The sequence below is a fragment of the Syngnathus typhle genome, linkage group LG13 (assembly GCF_033458585.1).
Source record: "Syngnathus typhle isolate RoL2023-S1 ecotype Sweden linkage group LG13, RoL_Styp_1.0, whole genome shotgun sequence".
Lineage (NCBI taxonomy): Eukaryota > Metazoa > Chordata > Actinopteri > Syngnathiformes > Syngnathidae > Syngnathus > Syngnathus typhle.
Window position 1 is genome coordinate 2,573,902 of NC_083750.1, and position 7,311 is coordinate 2,581,212.

Below are 7,311 nucleotides of genomic sequence, written 5' to 3' on the forward strand. Positions count from 1 at the left end.
GTACCTCTTCCCAGAGGGCAGAAGAATCAATATGGCATCCCAGAGGTCTCAGTGAAAAGGGTGGCTCTAGTTGTTGGAGGGAAGAAAGAGACCTTGTCATTTGCGGAACTTTAATTAATAGTGGCTGCCCTGAGACCAAGAGACAAAATGGAGGTAGGGCCGGTTGTATGACACCTAAACTCGGGTAGGTGGACAAGAACATTTGGAGAACATCTGGGTTCTATAATCGCTTCTTCGTGTTTATTCATTTTGATATTCAGGCTCATCTGCTGAAATGAGAACATATATTGCTGCTTTTCAATGAAGTTTTTATTTGGATAATACTCCTATAAAGTTCATCCATCTTCTTTCGCTTATCCGGGGTCGGGTCGCGGGGGCAGCAGCATTAGGAGGGACTCCCAGACTTCCCTCTCCCCAGCCACTTCATCCAGCTCATCCCGGGGGATCCCAAGGCGTTCCCAGGCCAGCTGAGAGACATAGTCTCTCCAGCGCGTCCTGGGTCATCCCCAGGGTCTCCTACCGACAGGACATGCCTAGAACACCTCCCCAGGGAGGCGTCCAGGAGGCATCCTGATGAGATGCCCAAGCCACCCCATCTGGCTGCTCTCAACGTGGAGGGGCAGCGGCTCTACTCCAAGTCTCTCCCAGTTGTTGACTTCCGGAAGGGTCACACCCAACACCTGCCGCTGACCATTGACGGTGCTGTGTTGGAGAGAGTGAGCAGCACCAGGTTCCTGGGGGTGCACATCAGTGAGGATCTTTCCTGGTACACCAACACCGCATCACTGGCAAAGATTACATGTATAGGGGTGTAACGATTCATCGATACACATCGATTAATCGATATAATGCTCTACGATTTGTTGGCATCGATGCTAAACGTAAAAATCGATCACCATTGAGAGCGTCCTCTCCAGCTGTATTGTTGTTTGGGGTGGCGGCTGCACTGACTACAACTTGAAGGCCCTGCAGCGCATAGTGAACACGGCTGGTAAGATTATTGGTGCTTCGCTCCCCTCCTTGAAGGACATTTACACCTCCCATCTCACCCGCAAGGCGACCACGATTGTGAGTGATGTGAGTCACCCCGCTCACTCTTTGTTTGATCTTTTGCCCTCTGGGAAGAGGTATAAGAGCCTGCGCTCCCGCACCACCAGACTCACCAACAGCTTCATACTCCAGGCTGTTAGGATCCTGAACTCCCTCCCCCCTTCTGCGTAGCGTCCTGTACTTTTGCGCTATATTCTGACTGTCTGCTGTATGCACACTTGCTCCATTTTTGCTCCTCTCATTTATGTTATTTGTTCATTTATTATTTATTTATCACTCTTATTTATTCATTGTTTGTGCCTTCTTGTTTTTATTTTTTTGTGTTGTTTACTTGTATGTATATTGTGTACTACGTCTTGTCACCGTGGGATAGTGGGAACGTAATTTCGATTTCTTTGTGTGTCTTGGCATGTGAAGAAATTGACAATGAAGCAGACTTTGACTTTGACTTGAGATGACCGAGTTTCTCACCTTATCTCTGCGGAGGAAACTCATTTCGTCCGCATATATCCTGAATTTCGTTCTTCCGGTCACGACCCATAGCTCGTGACCATAGGTGAGGGTAGGAGCATAGATCTGTCACGGGCGGATGGGGAATGGAGCAGGGCGACCAAGTGTAGCTTGTACCAGGGTTTATTGGAGAACTCAAAAGGCAAACTGACACGACTTAACGAAACAATAACTTGAGTGACTGACCGGGACGTGAAACAAGAAGACAGCAGGACATGACGACAGCAACAGGAACCAAAAAGACATCATGACCAGGGCTGTGAACTCGGACTCGGGGACTCGGACTCGGTCGGACTCGGGTATTTTTGCCCGACTCGGACTCGGACTCGGTGCTGATTTTGACCAAGTCCACCGAGTCCGACAATAAAAAAAATACGTTCAATTTTATTTTCATCATGCTGCTGAGAATGCGCGTAGGAATACTGTCCACAGCCCTGCTTGCTTGTTATGGAGACAAATTTAGTTGTTGCGTGCGCGCCCGCGCCTGCCTGCCTGCGTGCGTGCACCTACAAGACCCACCATGCCCCGCGCGCAGCCAAGATGGAAGAACAATGTTTTGCCTCTAGATTTGTGGGTGAAATGGAGCGTAAGTTACGATCAATGCGGCCACGTTGAGTTGCACTTAGGCTAATGTTTACATTATGTACCAATGTCAAGGACGATTATGTCACCCAGCTTATATCATTGATGTGTTTCGATAGTTGTGAGGTCATCACTAATTATTTGTGTTTAGATAAATGTCTGAGCTATAATGGTGTAATTAATGATTAAAACTTGAACGTATCTGTTTATTGTATTCGTTTATATGTTTAATAAAGACAAAGCCATCACAAAACTGTTGTAATCATTTAGATTTTGATCTAAATTAGCCTTGAATAAAGACTAAGCAGTCACATGAATTAACAGAAAAAATGGACACCCTGACTCGGACTCGTGGTCAAGAGGCCGGACTCGGACTCGGTGCAAAAACCAACCGAGTCCACAGCCCTGATCATGACACTAACACACAACCCACACGCACACAACAACAGACACACAACACACACGCACAATGATCCGACAGGGAGTGACACACAGACAGGACTTAAATACAAGACAGGTAACAAGAGGCAGGTGATAATGATTACACTAATCATGGGCACACAGGAGGGTAGGGGCGAGCACATAGACAGAAACTATGGACATGAGCACACAGGAGGGGAGGGGCGAGCACACAGACATGATCAGGGACGAGTCGTGACAAGATCGACCGGTAAATTGAGAGCTTTGCCATTTGGCTCAGCTCTCTCTTCACCACGACAGACCGGTACAGAGTCCCCATTACTGCCGCCGCTGCACCAATCTGCCTGTCAATCTCGCGCTCCAACCTGCCCTCACTCGTGAACAAGACCCCAAGATACTTGAACTCCTTCACTTGGGGCAAGATATCATCCCCAATCCGGAGAGGGCATTCCACCCTTTTCCGACCGGGGACCATGGACTCGGATTTGGAGGTGCTGAACCTCATCCCGACCGGTTCACACTCAGCTGCGAACCGCTCCAGTGAAAGCTGAAGATCACGGCTTGAAGAAGCCAACAGCATCGCGTCTGCAAAAAAAAGAGACGTGATGCTGAGGTCCCCAAACCGGACACCCTCAATGCCTCGGCTGCGCCTAGAAATTCTGTCCATAAAAATTATGAACAGAATTGGTGACAAAGGGCAGTCTTGGTCCAACCCTCACTGGGAACGAATCTGACTTATGTCGGAAATGCGGACCAAACTCTGGCATCGGTGATACAGATATCAGTTGGCTCGGCACCCCGTACTCCCGAAGCACCCTCCACAGAACTTCCCGAGGGACACGGTTGAACGCCTTCTCCACCTCCACAAATCACATGTGGACTGGTTGGGCACACTCCCATGCCCCCTCAAGGATCCTGCCGAGGGTGTAGAGCTGGTCCACTGTTCCGTGGCCAAGACGAAAGCCACACTGCTTCTCCTGAATCCGAGGTTTGACCTCCCGATGGACCCTCCTCTCCAGCACCCCTGAATAGACCTGACCAGGGAGGCTGAGGCGTGTGATTCCCCTCCAGCTAAACAGGTTCTACTGCAGGTTTGATCGGTCCTCCCACACAACAGGACCTCCTGCAGCACAATCAACATACTCACCTCCCCCCACAACCGCTCTGTCCACACCTCCATCACCGTTGTCACCTACTCTCTCTCTTGCAGAGGCCGCGCCCGCACTCCAGATCCGCGAGGAGGAAGTGCGCCAGATGTCCCGGAGACAAAAGATCAGGAAGGCACCAAGCCCAGGCGGCGTGTCACCTTCCTGCTTGAAAGTCTGTGCTGAGCAGCTGGCACCCACCTTTGCACGGATCTTCAACCGTTCCCTGGAGCTGTGTGAGGTGCCCTCGTACTTCAAGAGCTCCACCAAGAAGCCACGCCATCACAGGTTTGAATGACTATAGACCTGTTGCTCTGACATCTGTGGTCATGAAATCTTTCGAGAGGTTTGTGCTGAACCACCTGAAGGATGTCACGGGCCCCCTGCTTGACCCCCTCCAGTTTGCCTATCGGGCAAACAGATCGGTGGATGATGTGGTCAACATGGGACTGCACCACCTGGACACGCCAGGAACGTACGGCAGGATCCTGTTTGTGGACTTCAGCTCGGCGTTCAACACCATCGCTCCTGACATCCGCTTATCTTGGCAAAAACTCTGTATTTTTCTCAAGTTATTAATCTCAATAAAAACAATCCGAAACACCTATTTGATACAGTGGCCAGCCGACCCCCGATAGTTCCTTCCACTCAGCTGACGAGTTCATGAATTTTTCTGGTCAAAAGATTGAATCCATTAGGCACGAGATCAAGGATACCATTCCAATCGCTCGGTCGAGCCCGCTGTTTACCAACGCTAATGATCATGCAACAACCCTCTCAAATTTTAAAAGCGTGTCCCTTGAAAGGCTTACACAGTTGGTTAGTGCGGCTAAACAAACAACATGTTTACTCGACCCTCTTCCAGCCAAACTACTTAAAGAATTATTTCAAATTTTAGGACCGTCCATCTTAAATATAATCAGTCTGTCTGTCTCCTCTGGGGTAGTGCCAACAGCCTTTAAAACCGCTATCATTAAACCGTTACCTTAGCAACCAAATCTGGACCCGGACTGTCTCAGTAATTATAGGCCAGTTTCAAACCCCCCATTCATAGCAAAACGTCTTGGAAAAAGTAGTAGCGCAGCAGCTTATTGATTACATGGTCGCCAATAATCGATATGACACTTTTCAGTCTGGTTTTAGAGCTAATCATTCCACTGAGACAGCACTTGCTAAAGTGACTAACGATCTCCTCATAGCTATGGATTCAAGCACTTCGTCTGTACTGTTACTACTCGATCTTAGTGCTGCCTTCGACACTGTAGACTTCGATATTTTATTAGGGCGTCTTAAAAGTTCAGGGCTCGAAGCTTATTATTTGCCCAAGTTGCCCTCGGGCAAGTTGGAGAACATTTTACTTGCCCGAAACAAAATTTTACTTGCCCGAATTTTTTTGGAGTGGATTTTTACTTGCCCGACACATTTTTGCAATAAAAAAGACAACACTATAAGTTTTGCCTTCATATGCCTTCGTATCCGCCAACCGGAAACAAGCTCTGCTGGTGCGCAGGCGCAGAAGAGCCAGGGACGGGTGAGGCAGCATGCATTTAATTACGAAGCGCTTTGCCGTTATCAATGTATTGCAGACTTACACGAGAAACTAACCGCTCCCTAGAAAACAAAATGTCGGACCAGAAGCGGCAGAAGTTGCGAGAAATTATGCACAAAATCGTCTTTTTACAGCTTGAAAACATGGTATTATGGCAGGGCAAGTTCGGGCAAGTGAGGAAAAATTCTACTTGCCCGTCTGCCATCGCTACTTGCCCCGGGCAATCGGGCAATCGTTAGTTTCGAGCCCTGAAGTTGTGTTGGTATTTCAGGCTACACTAGGCTGGTTCCATTCCTATCTATCAAACAGGACGCACCGAGTGGTCCATGGCAATGCGTCCTCGGAGCTCAATAATGTTACGTGCGGTGTCCCACAGGGATCGGTTCTCGGACCAATTCTATTTAATATTTATATGATTCCGCTTGGGGACATAAAACGTAAATATAATATTAGTTTTCAATGCTACGCGGATGACACCCAATTATATATGCCGTTATCGATGACAGATCCGCGGGATTGTTGTAATCTTGAGGCGTGCCTTGCGGAGATCAAGAAATGGATGTCTCTCAACTTCTTTCGTCTTAACCCAGATAAAACTGAGATGTTGATAATTGGTCCAACTCGTTATCAACACTTATTCAAGGAAACCCCTATAACTATAGATAACCGTACTATCACTCAGAGCGATACTGTAACTAATCTCGGGGTAATATTTGACCAAACTCTCTCCTTTCAAAAGCACATTAAGAATATAACCAGAATTGTGTTTTTTCACCTTCGTAACATTGCAAAGATTCGTCCGATCCTCTCGACCGGTGATGCGGAAACTATTATACATGCGTTCGTCACGTCGCGCCTGGACTACTGTAATGTACTATTCTCTCGTCTTCCTAAATCCCGCATCAAAAGTCTACAGTTAGCTGCAAGGCTGCTCTCACGGACAAGAAAATTTGATCACAATCCCCCAATATTAGCCAACTTACATTGGCTCCCGGTCCATTTAAGATGTGACTTCAAGGTTCTTCTATCAACCTATAAATCACTGCATGACTTAGCGCCTTCATATCTCGTCAACCTAGTTGTTCCTTATGTTCCGTCTAGTAACTATTCGTTCGCAAAACGCTACACCGAGGGCCAAGAAAATGTCTGCAGGGTCTAGAGCATTTTCTATTCGGGCTCCAGAGCTTTGGAATGTGATGTACCGAAGTCAAATTCCTTGTTTGGCACGCTCAAACATGGCGAATAAAAACTCTTGAATCTTAATTGGGAAACACCCGCCAGTCCCCCCTTCTTAAAGAGGGGAACCACCACCCCAGTCTGCCAATCCAGAGGCACCGTCCCCGATGTCCACGCAATGTTGTAGAGGTGTGTCAGCTATGACAGCCCACAACATCCAGAGCCTTTAAGAAGTCCAGGCAGATCTCATCCACCCCCGAGGCCTTGCCACCGAGTATCTTAACTACCTCAGTGACTTCGACCCCAGAGATTGGAGAGTCCGCCTCAGAGTCTCCAGGCCCTGCTTCCACAATGGAAGGCGTGTTGGTAGAATTGAGGAGGTCTTCGAAGTATTCTCCCCACCGACTCACGACGTTCCAGGTCGAGGTCAGCAGCACCCCATCGCCACTGTAAACAGTGTTGACGGTGCACTGCTTCCCCCTCCTGAGACGCCAGGTGGTGGACCACAATTTCCTCGAAGCCGTCTGGAAGTCATTCTCCATGGCCTCGCCAAACTCCTCCCCCGGCCAGGTTTTTGCCTCAGCAACCGCCAAAGCCGCGTTCCGCTCGGCCATCCGGTACCTGTCAGCTGCCTCCGGAGTCCCGCAGGCCAAAACGACCCGATAGGACTCCTTCTTCAGAGTTGACGGCATCCCTATCCCATACACACATGTATGTACTTATTATTTTTTTTCTTTCGGTATGGCGCCGTAAGTGGCTGCCTCCCAGCAGTGTTCTCTCCTTTCCTCTTTATTTCTTTCTTTTCTCCTTTTTCTTTCTGTCTTTTTGTCCATTCGGCGATGCTGGTGCCTTCTACCGCACCTCGGTATCTCTTCGGAT